This window comes from Marmota flaviventris, chromosome 4 (assembly GCF_047511675.1).
Source record: "Marmota flaviventris isolate mMarFla1 chromosome 4, mMarFla1.hap1, whole genome shotgun sequence".
NCBI classification, from domain to species: domain Eukaryota; kingdom Metazoa; phylum Chordata; class Mammalia; order Rodentia; family Sciuridae; genus Marmota; species Marmota flaviventris.
The window spans coordinates 133267160-133285547 of NC_092501.1; the positions used below are offsets into that span (position 1 = coordinate 133267160).

At 39.3% G+C, this 18388-nt stretch overlaps 1 pseudogene; it reads right to left on the reverse strand.

The window, feature by feature from the left end:
• Nucleotides 1–1080: 1080 nt before the first annotated feature.
• LOC114087293 (small ubiquitin-related modifier 2 pseudogene) lies at nucleotides 1081–18252 on the reverse strand (annotated as a pseudogene).
• Between the last annotated feature and the right edge of the window lie 136 nt (nucleotides 18253–18388).

Below are 18388 nucleotides of genomic sequence, written 5' to 3' on the forward strand. Positions count from 1 at the left end.
TTTTCTGTACTCTGTATACATATTTATCAATTTAACTTAAACATCAAACTTACTTCAGTTACTTTTAATCATTTCAGGGTGAGGATCCATGCTGCATTGTTCTTGCAATGCAAGAATCTCACCAATAAAATTCTGGATTTTCTGAGGCTTTGTTGGTATAGAGAAAGTCATTCCACTCTCAAATGCTGCATTTGTAACGTGCTGAATGTCCTTTGATTGTGTCTCATTGTCTGCTGAGCAAGGGCTTCTCCACTCTGTGGTTTCCTGCAGAGAGGAGAAGATTGCACTTTGCTTCCTCAATTAGCCCATCATTTTCATGAATTGTTGGTGCTTTTCATTTTTTTTTAACCTTCACCTTCCTGTCAGAATAGTATTATGACTTTTCAGCTTCCATTATTCGGTCAGACTTCTCTATGGAATTCATCAAGGTCTCATTTGTTGGACATGCCTACCGATGGCATTGTCATTTTTCATGTAGTCCATGTGATTTTAAACATTAGAGAGATTCATTAAAATAAAAAGCTGATCACTTTACATGACAAAGTCAAATGACAATCTCTTGTGTTACAAGTCCTAGCTAATCATAGGATTTTTTTTTTCTTGCAGGATATTTTTGAGAAGTATCTAAATTATTTTTTTTTTCATTTTAAACAAGAAGTTTATTTAAACAACAAGACGCTTGACTTGAAGGGAAAACTATCTAGGAATCTTTTTTAAGAGTAATTTACCCCTACTTAAAGACAGATTGCCCTACATGTAACAGCTACGTACAAAAAAGTTATAAAATTGTCCTTGGTTTTACAATGATAAATGAAAAACATTAAAATTCTCCAATCGAACAAGGTATGCAAGGATTTTTATGTTGTTCAGGTTTTTTTTGTTGCTGTTTTTTTGTTTTTTGTTAAAACAGTGAGAGCAAAATAACTTACTGGAATATAAAGATAAGAGCTGAATGAGCATGCCACTAATGGAGAAAGGGGATATTTTCACAGAACCAGTATTTTTCCCCATCCCATCTCCATTTGATGTCAATCAAAACATATCATTGGCCATTTAGTTTTAAAAAAAAATGCAATATGCTTGTGCACATACACCAGTTACTTTATGTACAATAAAGGAATGGGGAAGGGGAAAATGAAAGAATAAAGAAAACTATACTGTAGTAGTCAGGATGTGGTGGAACCAAATTGCAGTTTTCTAATTGAGAATGTATTCTTGGTCTGTAAGAACAGAGTTCTGGAGTAAAGTAGCAGGTTCCCTTTTTAGTAGACACCTCCTGTCTGCTGCTGGAACACATCAATTGTATCTTCATCCTCCATTTCCAACTGTGCAGGTGTGTCTGTTTCATTAATTGGCTGCCCGTCAAATCGGAATCTGATCTGCCTCATCGACAAACCCTGTCGTTCACAATATGCTTTCATTAGTTTACTAAGTGGTGTATGCCTCTTAATCTTAAACTGCACCACAGAACCATCCTGCCCCGCCACCTTCAAGTTAATATGATCGTTGTTCTCATTCTTGACTCCTTCCTTGGGCTTTTCGTCGCCATGGCGAGCGCCGGAGTCTCCTCAGCTGCCGCTTCACAAAAGAGGTACCAGGTCCGCACCGAACGAGCACACAAGCAGCTCCAGGAGCGGCAGAAGCTATCTAAATTATTAAGGATCATATATACTGCTTTTGAAATGAAAATCAGGATTCATGAAACAATAACAAAGTGTGTGAAAAGTGTATCCAGATGCTCTTCAACTTATGAGGGGGTAACATTCTGAGAAAACCATCAGAAAGTTGAAAATATTGTTAAGTCAAAATGCAGTTAAGAACTAAGGGTGTATTTCAGTGGTAGAGCACTTGCCTAGTATGCATGAGGTCCTGGGTTTGATCTCCAGCTCACCCCACCAAAAATATTTTTAGCACATCTAACCTATCAAGCATCTTACCTTAGCCACACAGTCCATTGTAGGGTACCAGTTGTTTACTCCAGTGTTGCATGAATGACCAGAAGCTGTAGCCTGCTGTCACTGCCTAGCATCACAAGAGAGTATCATAGCATATCATAACATCCCTAGCCCAGGAAAAGATAAAAATTCAAAATGCATATTCACTATTTTAAAGTTAAAAAAATATTATGCCCAATATAAAGCCAAAAACCCCATCAACCAAGCTATTTTGAGGGGTACTATAGATATTCATAGCATTCTTATTTGTAAACACTTAAAGGAGGAAAGAAAAACCCCATTTTCATGGTTTCAAAAACTCCTTGCACGGATGTGGTGGCGCGCTCCTGTAATCCAGAGACTCAGGAGGCTGAGGCAGGAGGATTGCAGGTCCAAAGCCAGCCTCAGCAACTTAGCAAGGCTGTCAGCAACCTAGCGAGATCCTGTCTCAAAATTTAAAACATAATATAAAAAGGGCTGGAGATGTGTCTGAATGCCTAAGCACCCTTGGGTTCAATCACTTGTATAAAACAAACACAAAAAACAAACAAGCAAGAAAACATTTCATTGTTTATAAGTGGGAAGTTAACCTCATTTTCAGGTAGAGAAAGGGTCATACAAAGCAGTTAATCCATGACATTTAGTCAACCCTTCCAGGTTTCAGCAATTCATTTATGTATTTGGGCAGCAACCATTGAGCACTGCTACTTGGTAGACATTCTACAAGATACAAACACTAAATACAATACAGCCCTAGTCTCAGATTGGCCCTGTGGTTGTGGTGGAGAAAGTAACAAGAATGTCAGTGAGTACCATGACCTACGATGTCAACCTACCCCCAATGGGAGGGTAGGTTTACCTGGGAAACAGTTTCTCCCAGGTAAAGAATCTAACACAACAAAATAAAAAGGCATAAAGACAGATGATAATACAATTTTCCTGGAGCAGAAATATTGGAAATATTGGAAAAAGGTATTCACCTGTGAAGAAGTAAAATCAAGAATCAATAAATGGTATGGTATCAAACTAAAAAGCTTTTTCACAGCAAAGGAAATAATCAAGAAGGTGAAGAGAGAGCCTACAAAAGGGAAGAATTTGTATGTAGAATCCATATAGAACTGCTACAAAAGAATCATAAGAAGACATACCAATTTTTTAAATGGGCAGAAACTTGAATGGGTTATTTCCTAGGAGAGGATATACAATGACTGCTAAATTCAATGGAGTGGGGGCCAACATTAATTGAAAAGAAAATGAAACTTAGAGATCTACAATGAAACACCAGTTAACATACACTAGATGCCTAAAAAAAATAAAAATTGACAACAAATGTCAAATACATGAACACATGATTAGAAAATAATAGTTTCTTATTATATTACCCCTAATAATTCCCTTCTAGGTATTTATGCAAAAGAAAAATATAATCTCAAGATGATTGTATAAGAATGCTTATTTTAATTATATTTATCATTTCCCTAAGCTGGGAGCAACTCACTTGCCCACCAATGCATAAACATATTGTATACTTAAAGGTGGAATGCTAGCCAGTAATATAAAGGAGTGAACATCTGGTACATACAATGATATGAATGAATTTCACAGGTGTGTTGAGAAAAAGAAGCCAGATACACAGGCAAAGAAATATATGGTGTTAGAAGTTGCAACTGTGTTTTTCCTCTTGTGAAGGTGGAGGGATTGACTGGTAAGACGGGGAACGTCTTACAATGATAGATATGTTCCAGATATTGTTTGAGTCGATGGCTACACTAGTGTATACACTTGTGAAAATCCATGAGTTCATGTATTTAGCATCTGCACGTTACTGAATGTTAGTGGTACCCTAATGAAAAAGTGAGGTGAGCCGGGCCTTAAAGGTTAATGGAACTGTGAGTCATTTTACGTGGTGGCAAGGACAGTTCACATGGGGCATGATGGCACACGAGGCTAGGGAAGGGCAAGAAGTTTATTGTGTGCCATGCTAGGATGGCTAAAACTTAAAACCGATCCTGAAGGATTTGAAGTAGGGGGAGACGAGACATGAACAACTTGTGTCTTTTAGAAAGATTCCTGGAGCAAGTTTGGTGAGTCTCTGGGTAGCAGTGGTGAGGAGAAGAATTATGAATTTGTAAGCATTTCTCCAACAAAGTTGTTGAACATTCACTGTGGTCTAAGGGTTTGGGAAGTGGGTGTTGTCATCCATATGCAGAATGATAGGAGCAAACAAGACAAAATTAGTGGAAATGGAGAAGATGTGATAGATTAGAGAAGAGGATACAATCAGCAGGTCTCTGCAATATAGAGTGGGAAAGATGAGGAGAGTTAATTCAGGTCTCTGGTGAGCAGTTGGGTAGATGGGGATTCCACAGAGACATAAAAGAAGTGTATTCCACATTGTACACATATATTAAAACAAGGTGTCTGCATAAATATATATGTGTGTGTGTATAGCTTCTATTGTTTTATTTGTAAATTTGTCAATTTCTTATTTGTAAATTGAGAATAAACATAGAAGAAAAGAAAATGATAACACAGAAAGAAAGGCAATCTAGAAAATCTTTCAAGAAGGTTCTTGTCAAAGGAGCAATCAGGGACCTTAGAGGAAATTCAAAAGAAGATACTGTCATAGACTCCAAGAGCAGAGAAGAGAATTTCAAGAAGAAGATTCTCAGTGGTATGTGTGGTGAGTATATTGGGGGAGACTATATATATATATCTTTGATTTGGTAACTAGAAAGTTAATAATGACCTCAGAAAAGAGTGATTTTAGTATAGTGATGGGGATGGCCCTGAGATTGTTAAGGTAGAAGAATGAATAAGAGATAAAGAGAAGATAATTATTGAATAACATTTCAAGACCTTGACTGTAAAGGGAAGGAGAATAATAGAATTTATTCTGCATTTTCATTAATAATAAAGATAACGTCTTTGTAAAAACTGTTTTTGCAATTCTTGGTGACTTTGTCAGTACTGCAAATGCTCTTGTGCCCTTCTTTGATTTGGACTTTCTCTGATAAGTTGGACAGTCTCTGTCTCCAGAGAGCCTTCATGGAGATAAGCCCACTAGACTGTAACATCAGGTCCCAGCAAGCCTACAGGACCTTTAAGAAGCTTCCTGTAACCTTGAGAGCAATTTGGGAGGGAACTGAATTGGACTATTTCCCCAGATCAAGGCACAAGGACGCCAGGAACTGCACCATTGTCAACATGTAGCCATGGGAGTCAACAAGAAAAACAATCGGCTGTCCTAAAAGGGCTCACCTGTTTAGAAAGAGGACACTGTCTCATCATCCAAGTTTTTCTTTTTTTAATTCTAATTTGTTGTCTATGACAGCAGAATGCACTACAATTCATATTACACAGAGCACAATTTTTCATGTCTCTGGTTGTATACAAAGTATATTCACAGCATTCGTTTCTTCATACATGTACTTAGGGTAACTGTCCGTCTCATTCCACCATCTTTCCTCCCACTTGCCCCCTTCCTTCCCCTCCTACTCCTTTGCCCTAGAGTTCATCTAATCCTCCCACAATCCCCCTCCCAACTCCATTATAAATCAGCCTCCTTTTATCAGAGAAAACATTCGGCATTTAGTTTTTTGGGATTGGCTAACTTCACTTAGCATTTATATTCTCCAGCTCCATCCATTTACCTGCAAATATCATGATTTTATTCTCTTTTATTGCTGAGTAATATTCCATTTTGTAAATATATACTACATTTTCTTTATTCATTCATCTACTAAAGGGCATCTAGTTTGGTTCCACAGTTTAGCTATTGTGAATTGTGCTGCTATGAACATTGATGCGGCTGTGTCCCTGAAGTATGCTGTTTTTAAGTCCTTTGGGTATAGACTGAAGAGTGGGATAGCTGGGTCAAATGGTGGTTTTGTTCCCAGTCTTCCAAGGACTCTCATCCAGGTTATTTTTAATGCTTTATTTTTGCCTCTCCAGGTTCTTGTAAATATTACATCTGAAAATGTTTGACAATAATGAAAAATGATATTACTTTAAATATGAACAGGAGCAAGGAGAGAGCCTAGTGTTGCAAGGCCACCAGCAACTAGATCTGAATCTGGAAACTCACAGCATATATTTTTTCCTTAACAAGTTTCAGAATTGTCATTTTTCTGGATATGGGGAGGAAATGTTTCCTGGCATTCAGAAGCTTCTTCTGTGCCTTCTAGATGTGATTGCCCAGAGTACCCAGAAGTGAATATAACTAGGCTTCTGATAGCCTTGTATATTTTTTTGAACTGTTAATTCCTTTAAAAAGTATTTACTGTTCACTTCTTATGCATCAGATATGATGATAGGATCTGTCATTGACATATTTTACCTTTCACTATAGCCCTTAAATTTTTTTACTCATTTTAATCATTTGAAATGAGCACTCTTTGTTATAATTCTTTAAGCAAATATTAGCCTATAATGCCAATAATGATTTTTAAATGAATGTTTAACTCATAGCACATACAGAAATAAGCTTTGCAATAAGGGGCTTTTTATAGAAGGCTGTTTTTCTGCACTCACTTGAAATGAATTAGGATTTGCATGAGGCACATTGGTAAGTGGTTAGTTTCCAAGTCACTTTACGGCAAACACCCTGTCTTTAAGGGACCTCTGGGATTAAAAATATAGCCAATGCAAGGACATCTGTGTATTAGGGCTAGTTATCAGCATTGAGCTTAGAATCTCTCTTTGGCTAAAACTTCATGCATTTGTCAGTGAGGGCTTCAGAGTCAGAGTGGCCCAGTTTGAATCTTGATTCCATTGTGTACTCATTGTGTGAACTTAACTCTTTCATTTGTAGAATGGACAATAATCTTACTTTTTAAAGTTCCGTGCGGATAAAACAAGACAACCTATGGAGAATCTTCATGATTCTTAGCACATGGTAAGCATAAAATAAATGTTAGCTTTTGTTATCATTTTTCTTTTTATTTCTTTCACTCTGGGCACCAGTATTTTGACTAATAGTAAAGGAAGGTTCATGTATTCTAACAACTGTAACAATATTAACAGGAGTAAAAGTCCTCCAGATTTTATAGCACATCTGAAAAGGTTTATTACAAATACTGTATCAATACTTGATCATAAAACTGTCTAGTATTTTCTTTGTGTGTCTAGACATAAAGTCATTTTTGACAGTTTCTGATCCCTATCTTTATTTCTTCTGTTGATCATTGTTTTCCATGGAAGACAAGGGAGTGGGTCTTGCTAATTTGTCTTCTCTGCAATCCACACTTTTCTCTCCAATGTTGTCTTCCAAAACACATATCTCAAGTATAGGAGACATTTTGTTCTCCTCCAGTTTCCCTGAACATATGACTGTGGTTTTGCAGCATTAGCTGAGATTCTCAGCTGCACCTTCTAAACCATTATCTGTGTCCTTTTTTGCCATCTGCCTCTTCCCTATCTGCCCCTTGTCATCAGGAGAAGGGAGTTTTGAACTCACTTGACAGAAAAATCATTTCAGTTTATACATGTGCAAAATGATTATGGGCAAATTTTCCATTGCAGGATTTTTGATAATAGTAAACTAGAAATAATTTCTATGACCCCAAGTAGGAAACTCCTTAAATAAATCATGACATATCCATTTATAGAAAACTTTAGATCTTAAAAGCTTAAAAGGCTGCTTTTCTATACTGAAATGTAGCACCAGTGTCTATTTGAGAAAAGAAGATGCTGAAGAGTCTATCAAATCTGTCAAAATTTCTGCCAACATTTTTAAAGAATACACATGTATTTCCTTTGTACACATGGACTATTTCTGGAAAGATAAATAAGAGCTAGATGATAATGGTTGCCTCTGGATAAAAATAAGAATTGGTAAGGCTTATTTAAAGAGCTCTTAGTTATGGTTGAACTTGTAACTGTTAATATCTATTAAAAATAATTTTAAAATAATACAAAGAAAAAATTTAAAGTGTTTAATACACTTAAGAGATTGGATACACTTATCTCTCAATATCTATAGAAAATAAGTCCTTTAATCGCACAGCTTATTTTCAAAGACATCCCCAAATTTTCTGCCAGTACTTAGGGGGGAAAGTTTCAGCTATTGCCTTAGCCACTGTGTCCTCACATCCCCACATAATGCCTTTGTCTCTGTGTCTCGGACCCTGACATAAAACTCAGCTCCTTCATTGGTTTAAAATGCAAACAAGCAAGAAAGCAAACAAACAGCATCATGAACAATTATTAGTGAACAGTAGACTAACTTCCTTTTCCTGCTCTTCCCCTGAGGTCTCTCCCAATAAACCCTCCAGCCTGTTCTCTTTCCATCCAGCTGTCTTGTCTACCCCCTTCTTTTCTTGAAAGTGCAAAATAAGTTATTCTAATTTCCTGCATAGCAGTTTTGTGATTCTATTTCATTGCTTAGGGATGTCATGAAGCACATTCTGTATCCTCTGACTCAGTTGGCTACCAAGACATTTTTCCAAATAAGGCAGCTTATCTGCAAAGGAATTTTATCAGTTCTTAAAATTACATAAAACAAAACAATTATGCTAAAGTAAAAATGCCAAAAATCATATCCAATTTACGTGCTTCTGAACACAGTCTTTATGTATTAGGGTTTCTTCAGGGCATTGTCTCTTTTCCAACACCACTTACCCAGGCATTCTTCTGGACTCCCATGGTTTCAATTACACTATTTACCAAAGACCCCCAGAGGGAGGCACATCTTCATCCATAGACCTCTTGCATCTAAGTGCATATACGACATCCTCATCTAGCAAATTCATACATATATCAAATCCAGTCTCTCCAGTACTGAATTTATAACCTTTCTCCTAAACTAGCTCTGTCTGTAGTGTTCCTTGTCTTTGTGTATTTTACTACTATGAACCAAGTTGCTCATGGCAGAAAGTTGTCATCCTTGATACTGCCCTGGTCCTCATCCACTTCCCTCCATCTCTACCAATACTATTTTAATCCAGTTATTGTTAACTGGCCTGAGCCAACTTGGTCAATTCCACTTTCAGTTTCTCATTGGATATCTTGTTAGCTTAGGATATTTGGAGGGTGATAAGCATCCTCCTCCATATTCTTGCTACCAGATGAGATGTCACATTTAGAGCAAGGCTTTGATCAGATTCTACCAATATACAAACATTTGTTTGCAAGTAAGCACAAAAGCTGGCATTCCATCCATTCCATTTATTTATTCTTTAGGTACTTTGAAAAGTACCTATAATTAAAGGCTTACTTGAGCACATATAGCAATAGTTTAGCAGTAGGATTCAGCCCACCTTTTGAAGCCAAATCCTTTGGAAGCAATGGGACACAGAACCAAGTGGTCCTAGGCTTAGGGTACCACTCCTAAAGGCAAGTGGCTGCTAGGTTCTGCAGATCCTCAGAACTCTGTTCATGCAGTGACAGAAGTGGCTATGCAGTTGATGAGTCAATTCATTAATTTTGAGTGCCAGTCATTGCACCAATGAAACTTTCTATCTAATGTTTCTTCTACCATTTAACAAACCAGTAGAGATTTACTGGTGATATATGAAGTCATTTGTTGGAGCAACTTTTCTGATAAGGGTATATTGAATGTTAAGTAACCATCTTTATTGTAGTTACACACATAATACATACATATATATATGCATATTTATATATTATATTTTATATATTGCTTTAAAAACATACCTTTCTTATCCATGTATTCCTAACTCAACTTTTTGCATCTTCTCTTGCACTCTCCTCTATACCCATTTTTCACAGTAGTGAAATAATCACGTTTTAAAATCACAAATCTCATCATTTTCCTTTTCAATGACCTGTCACTTCTCTTACCTGATTTGTGTGTATCTTAGCACTCCATCTTTTAACACTCTTCCTAGCTATTGTACTTGATGGCATGGTGCTCCTATCTGTTCCTTCATCTGGCCATGACCTTCTGTTCCTTTTGCACTCTCATTTGCACTCCTGTCCTCCCACCTAGAGCCTCATTCTCCACTGCTCTTGGCCCTGTACATATCTGAGGTCATTCCTTAAAGGGCCATGGTTTAAGGAAACATTGCTCCCACTCCATACGATGTGAGATTCCTGATAGAACTTCCTGTGACCAAAGCTGTAACTAATGAATTGCTGAATATCTGTCTCTCAATGAAGTGTCCTCATTACAGACAGAAGGATGGTGTCTCTCTCATCCACTTTGCACTGCCTTTGTCTCAGTTAGTGGTCAGGAAGTATTTGCTGCAGGACTGAGTTAAATGAATGTCTGTATTGTACCGAGGATGTTCAGCCACATGCTTACATCTTGCTTCCTGTTGTCACATGTGACTTATGTAATTATGTCTGAGAATACCAATTGGTATAGACATTTTAATGATATTCTCTGGAAAATGACATGACACATTGATTACTCAAACTAAATCTAGATTAGATATATATCTGATGCCCTTTGACATTTAAATCCTAAATCTTCCTTATCTGATGGTTTCTAATAGTCTTTGAAAAACCAAAACAACATTCAGGACAAGAAGGAATACAGATAATTGCATACCATGCCTGGGAGAAGTTTACCCATCACTTTTTCTCATCGTCTTCCTCAGAAAAGTATAGGAGGGGTCAAAGGTGAGTGCAGGAAGTCCTTTAAAATGAAAGTCAAAAGAATTTTCCCAGCAAACTAGGTTAAAATCTATGCTATAAATTAACTCCATATGGGAAATCCTACAAAGTGCAAAGTCTATTTGTCTGCTTTGCCTCAGTAAACACAGAATTTGAAATCTATTTGCTTATATTGCAAGTATTGGGTTTCTTTTATGGGATTATTCTGTGGTGTCCTGGAGGCAATGGAAGAGATAATTTATGCATTGAAAGATTGCCAATAACCTCTCAGGTATTACAATGATCACAAAATTTCCCTCTACTTGTGTCACTTACTGAAAATACAGATCCTTGGCCCTAATTCTCAGAGGTTATTATTGAGGAGGTATGACACAGAGCCCAGAAACTTGTACTTTAAAAGCTCATTAAGACGATAAAAGATATTAAGGGCTGGGGTGTAACTAAATGATAGAGCATTTGCCTAGCATGTGTAAGCCCCTGGCTTCAATCCCCAGCACTGCAAAAAACAACAAAATTATTTTAAAATAGAGAAAGCCATAAGGAAGATACAGCATACACACATGTTAACCTTAATTGTGAAGCTAGACCTCCTTTTATTTGCTGTGAAGAGTTCCATCCCATACAGCACCTGCTGGATATCCTACTTGGGAGCAGGGGCACCTTGAGTTTGAAATGTAGGTGAATATTTTTGCATATGAAGGTACAGAAAACAGGATACCCTTTGTTTTTCTCCAAGAAGTGGATGACATCATCATTTCAGTTCAATTTACTGAAACTGGTGGGACTTATTCATTTCTCTGTTTTAGAAAAATCCAACTTCCACAACAGATAAAGGGATGGATAATAATCCAGGAAATCCCCGGGAGAACTCCAAAGTAGCTGGCGCCTGAGGCGGACAGCAGGGGTCCATACACAATTGAATACACAACCTGCTTCAATCCAGCATCATCTTAATGGCTCACCTCTCAACCATTACTTCTGGCAAAATGCCAGGGGCCATTCCGACTCTGTGGCTCTCAACAGTTGGCCAACTCCATAGCTCTGGGTCCAAGATGAAGTGGAACATCATGGTGGAAGGAGATGGCAGAGGAAAGCAGCTTGAGACATGGCCACCAGAAAGCAGACGGTTCCACCCACCAAGGCCAAAATATAAACCCCAAATAAAATCCCCAGTGACCAACCTCCTCTAGCCATACCCTACTCGCCTACAGTTTCTACCCTAATGAAGGACTCTGCATCTCTCTTCCATGGACTGTTTTTAATAACTCAAGCACTCATCTCACTGGACACTGTGTTTGCTTTAAATTTCATCTCAAGGTTGAAAATGCGATAGTTGAGACCTATGTGTGTCCAATCAGGTGCTGGAAGCAGAAATCTTCCAGCAGGAGGAGCAACCAAAGGACATAGTGAGAACACAATGCACCATACAGGAACGAGGGAACCTTTGTACTGTTGGGAGGTGGTGCATACAAGAAGCTGAGTGTCCTTACACTACCCGGTGTCCTCCAGGGTGAATCAGCCATGTTCAGCACGAAACCCAAGTCCCCTAGAACTGGTGACTAGAATGAGTCCTTCACTGCTGCCTGAGATCAGCTCAGAATGTAGTTATTTCTCCGGAACCCAACCTTCCCCTCCTCTGTCTCTGGAGGCTGCAGGCAGTCATTCCCATGGATTCAGGTGACCCCGGGACAGGAGGAGTCATTCCCACGAGTGCTTTCACTGAGAATTAATTGCTAAGGCAGACATGTTTAGGCACTGGATTTTTTTTTCCTCCCCTGCCTTTGGAAAGTGGTTGTAAGTCATTCAGTTAGTTAGGGGGGGGGGGGGGGAAGCATAAGTGCAGTTTGAACTGTTTGGAAAGAAAGGAGACAGAAGGAAACATTGTTTTGACCTGTTAAATGATTTCTGTTTATAGCATATTACCAGAGAGACAGAAAGAGAGTGAGTTCCATTGGAGCTGTGAATTTTTCTAGAAAAACAGGAAGTCATAACCATGAATATTTATTAAATGAAGTATTAGGAACAACACAGCTTTATGAAACATGCTGCATACAATTTCCTTCTCCCCATCCCCCGCTCTCCTGTCCCCTCCCCTCCTGACCCCTTCCTTCCTCTTCTTAAATGACAAGAACTCTGCTGAGTGTGAGCATATACTATAAAGAAAAGGTTACCGTCTTTTGGAAGCATTCTAACATGGAGGCAGTCATGTCCATAAGTAGAACTACCATGGTGGAAGTTTACAGTGTCCTGTGAGGAACTGAACAGGAAGCGGTCACTCCACCTTGACAATGGGGAAAGCTATATGGAGGAGTTGTCACTTGAGCTTTGTTCTTGTTGAAGAAAAAGAAGCCACTAAACTGAACCCTTGTCAGATTTTGTTACAGTCATGTGCACACGTGCGTGCACACCCACAGAAAAGTAAAGAAATGGACTTTTCAAGAATCTTAAAGCAGGGTTTTAGGCAGACTAAGAAAACGCTGTTTACAAAAACTTACGAATAATTCAGCCCAGCCTTAATAGGATTAACAGGTTGTCTCAGTCTTTGTGTTCAGATCTTTAGGACACAACTTTGGCTTAGTGAAGCACATAAACGTTCACTTTCTGTAAGTTTTGTTATGTCTGTTTTTGTTTTTTTTTTTTTGTAGAAAATTGTTAGATGAGTAAAGATTAAGTACAAGCTATGGATAACTTGCAAAAATTACTGGTACCATACCTAGTGGATATTACTGGTACATTCTTTGTCAGTAATAAAGATGGCTAGCTATTGACCAAATCAATGCAGGGAGAGGGCACTCCAGGAAGCAAGGGCAGTGTGGGCAAAGGCAAGCAGACAGATACCAGTCTGTTCTGGGAAAAGAGGAAGTGGCTCCTTAGGGCAGGAAAGCAGGGCCAGAAAGGATTGAGACCAGTGAGTGGAACAAGGGACAAGGGCCCAGCTACCATGCTGATGACAGCCGTGTTTCTACCTCCAGTCCTAACTGTTCCCCTCTCTTCCTTTATCTCTCCTCCCTGGTACTCCCCCACCAGATGTATGTTGGTGCACTTAACAGTGTCCCCCAGTTCTGGGAGGCTGTTTGTTTTTCTTCTATTGTTTTCCTCTCTATTCTTAAGGTTGCATAATATCTACTGGCATATCTTCAGGTTTGCTTTTTTATTTTTTTGCCAGTTCATATATCCTGTTCAGCTCCTCAAATAAAAATTTTAGCTTGGCTTGTTTTTTTTTTTTTTAAATGAACTTTTCACTTCAAAATTTCTACTTGGTTCTTTATTTGTTTGTTTTTAATATTACTCTCAGTTTTAATTTGTATTCTCCAAAGAAACAGAATAGATATATGTGGAGATTTATTATGAGGGATTTGCTCACATGATTATGGAGGCCAAGAAGCTTCATGAATTACCATCTGCAAGCTGGAGGCCCAGAAAAACTGGGGGTGTGGCTCTAGCTCAGAGCTGAGGCCTGAGAACTGAGGAGCTGGGAGTGTAAATTTCCATCTTAATCCAAAGTCCTGAGAACAAGGAGTGCAGGTTCTCAGGCAGGGCAAATGGAAACTCAAGTTCACAGAGGGAAAAATTTGCCCTTTCTCTATGTTTTTGTTCCATCAGGCTGGATACACACACTGGTGAGGCCTAGTTTCTTTATTTACTCTACTGATTCGGATGCTAAGCTCCAGAAGACACACACAGAGATCATGTGGGGATCCCTTAACCTACTCAAATTAACCATCACAATTAACCACCACACTCCCTCTGTTAATATTCTCTATTTGATGAATCATTGTTATGTGTTTCTTTAATTCTTCAAACCCATTTCCTTTAGTTCTTATTTATAATAGCTGCTTTAAAATCTTTGTGTGCCAAACCATCTCTCCTCAGAAGTAGCTGTTGTTGCCTGTCATTTTTTTTTCCTGGTGTATGGATCACTTTCCTCTTTCTTTGTGCTCCAATTTTTTGTTAAATTCTGGATATCTTAGAGAATATGCTGTTGCAACTCTGCATATTTTTTCCCTTTCCCATTTCTAAGAATTGATTTTTTTTTCCAGTGCTGGGAGTTGATCCCAGGGGTGTTTTACCACTTAGCTTCAGCCCCAGCCCTTATTTTATTCATTCATTCATTCAGAAACAGGGTCTTACTATGTTGCCAGGCTGACTGAAACCTGTGCTCCTCCTGCCTCAGCCTGAGTCACTAGAATTACAGGTGTGTGCCATCACACTGGGCTACTCTTTTTTTTTTTTTCCAATTAGTTTTTTAATCCTGGAGCAGCTTGGCTGGATGAATTCCGTTGAGTTCAGGGAATTAATATCCTTCTCAGTGTGCAGACTCTGAAGTCTTGCTCAAATTTCTCTTTTTTGCCTCTTGCCCTGTCTTCCTAGGGATTACCTTCCCAGGTCTGCATAAGCCTGTTGTAGGCCACAGACTATAAGGAAGCCCTTGTCCGGTTATCTTCTCTTCCTGTTTTCACAAATATCTCATGTGTGCAGATTGGAGTTTACCTGCACATTTTATGGAGTTTATAATCCACCCCCCCACCCCCCCATCCATCCAGGGGCTGGTAGCTTGGAGTACTCTTCCCTGCTCCTCCTGAGGGGCCACAGTGTTGGACACATGCACAGACTTCCACTCCACTGGATGGCAACGATTTTCTTTTTTAAGCAGAATCTATTTTTAGCAGAGTTACCCCTGGGTCAGAGTAGCTTATTTTCAGCTAGTGTCTGATCAGAAGCTGTATAAAGCCTTTTTCTCCAATAAGGCTCAAGAAATTTTGCTGATTGAGTGGTATATGGCATGCAGAATGCTTTTGAGTCAGCCCACATCCCACTTTAATTGCTGAGTGAATGCAGACTGGGCATGTGCACAGCCTTTCAGGGCCCCAGGGATGACTTTGATCACTGCAGGATGCTTCTTGGCTGACTCTTCCTGATTCTCTCTGAATCTTTTGCCCTTTTGCTTGTTGCTACTAGTACCATGGAGCTACTTGTGCCTTCTCAATTACTTGTCACCAATATGGCCATTGTTTTGGACAACACCGTTAGAAAATGAGTTTTTCTGAGCTCTGTTCCAAAGTTATTTCCCTCAGGTTGAGATATGGAGTTCTCCATTCTTACCAGCCATTTTATCAGAGCTGGGTATGGGATGACATCCTATGTCTACCGAGTGTCACCCTGAAGCTTTTAGTGCTCGGAAGATGGTTTCCCTTTATTCTCTCTGCTTGGCTCACAGGTGTGGAACTTCCTCCCCCTGAGCAATCTCTGGTGCAGAAGAAAGTCAGTATTTTCAGATCGAAGTGCTTGGGCAGAGCCTGCCCCTATAAATATGAACTGGGTAGGAGAATGGAGTTGTGTTCCCTCCTCCAACATGACACTGTGGAAGATGAGAGACACTAGTGGCCTATCCTTGCAGGTTCTCATCTAGAAGCTGAGGGAAGCAGGCGATAGTCTTTTTGCCTATGTCTGCTTCCAGGGGTTCTTCTACCACATGGAGCTCTAGTTAGTGGGCTGATGGCAGCTGTCAAGATGCAAATGCCAGACTCTCACTGTTCACAATCAAGATTTAGTAGAACTTGACTAAATATTTTCCTGTGTGCTGTTTATTGCTAGGGGAAATATCCAGAGATGCACAGTTTATATTTTCATCCAGTTACATGCATGCGGCTACCTAGAACCTGACATGGCCATTCCCCTTCTCCTATGAGGCCAGTTGTTACATTTTGAAATTTCAGGATAAATTAATTGGCATCCAGCAAGCAGACTATCAGTTTACATAAATGTAAAATAATTATTACTGTTATTGTTAAGGAAAATAATTTCAAATGATTTACAATTGATAAATATGTATCTGTTAAATGGATAATATTCTACCAAGTTATTATATCCACACTGGTGAAAATATTATCCATAAGTCAGATTCAGTATCAATGTTTTTCTTTTCTTTTCTTTTTTATGTTTACTAAATTAGAAACCCCCAAGTCAAAAAAGATGCAAGTGGTTGGTAAGTCTGCTGATTAGTTTTCAGGGCAAGGCCAGGGCTCAGAATCTCAGGGGTGATTTCCCACTGAAGATGACTCCTGGCTCTCTATCAAGTGTAAAGTTGCCAGGATTATGACGGCTTCCGCCTGGGATAAAACAGCTCATGGCTTCCTAATCTGCTCTCATTACATTCCACTCTGGAAAGTCATTATTATTTGTTTAATCTCCATTGCATCATGTAGAGATGGTTTTAAAATATAACCAGCTAATATGAAGCTTGCCAAGTGAAGCATTTCATATACTTTTTGTGGGGGAGTCAAATTCTCAATAATTAGTCTATCATATCTTGGTTTTCATCTAAAATCCTGATAGAAGCATCTTGAAATGTTACCTCCAAATGACTGGTTTAGGTTCTTCAGTGTTCATGGTGTAATCACTGAGCTACAACACTTGAACAAGTTTCCTGAAATCATAGAAATGGTTTTAGCAGCCTTAAAGTATCACCATGAGTTGGCTTTTATAATTTTAACTTGAAAGGTTGATGTGAACAGGACTCAGTGGCAAAACCTGTAATCCCAGTGGCTTGGGAGGCTGAGGCAGGAGGACTGCAAGTTCCAGGCCAGCCTCAGCAATTTAGCGAGGCCCTAGCAGCTTGGCAAGACCTTGTCTCAACATAAAAAAGTAAAAAGGGCTGAGGATGTGGCTCGGTGGTTAACTACCCCTGGATAAAATCCCCAGTAGAAGAAGAAGAAGAAGAAGAAGAAGAAGAAGAAGAAGAAGAAGAACAACAACAACAACAACAACAACAACAACAACAACAACAAAAGAAAGAAAAGGTGATACAAGTGTCTGAAAATACATTTGTTCCATTGGCTCAAATTTGACTGCATGACAGTTGTCCCTTTCTCACTGTGACTAGTGAATAAAGAGGAGGAGTCCCTTGCTGACTGCCAATCCCTGCCCCTGAGTTAAGTGCGCACCCAGTGGGGCAGGGAGGTTTGCTCATAGAGCCCTCAGTTTGTTCTTTGTCACTACTAATGTCAACAAGTGTTTTCCAGTCAACACCAGGAAGCACAAATTAAGCCTCTATTTCAAACAGTTTCTTTTTCTAAAATATGACTTTGTCACCAGGAATCCAAGGCTCTACTGCTCATCACCCACTAAAGCTCAGGAGACAGAGGTTGGTGAAAGAAAAGAGGTTTATTCAAACAAAGCCCTTCTTGGGTAAGATGACAATATTTTCAGTCTCAAATCTCCATCTTCAAGGGGCTCAAGGGTGTGAACAGCTTTCATAAGTGGAGAGGGGACAGAGTGGGGCAAAACGCAGGAAATATACATATGTAGATTTAGGTAGTTTGTGCTGGTCAGAATCATGTCACTGTCTCAGTTTCCTTGGCATCTGCTGGGGGCCAGGGGGTGCCTTCTCAGTTTCCATTCTCAGCATGAGGAAACTCTGGGTGCTGAAAAGCAGTTATCAGGAAGTTGGGAAGCAGCTTTGAATTACAAACGGGCTCTGTTCCAATTTCACTGCTGGATAGGTCAGAGTGCCATGAGCCACCAACCTGTCACACATGGTGCACGTAGGCCAGGAGCTGATTCCTACAGTATCATGCTGCAACTCAGTTCTGACACCAAATACCCAGAGTTAGTGCAGACTCCACAGGTTCAAGTCCTGGTCCCCAAAAAGAGTGCACTCACCTTGGACACCAGCTTTCATTTTAGGTATCCCTTGTACTTCTGACCAACTGGCTGTAAAATCAGGAGTTGTCACCATATAACCCCCTCAATTTTGATGAGCAGCTTGAGTAACTCACAGACAGGAAAGCACATTTATTTACCTCACAGTTTATGAAACAGAATACAAATCAGGACCAGCTAAAAGAAGAGGCAGTCCTGAGTATGCAGTTCAT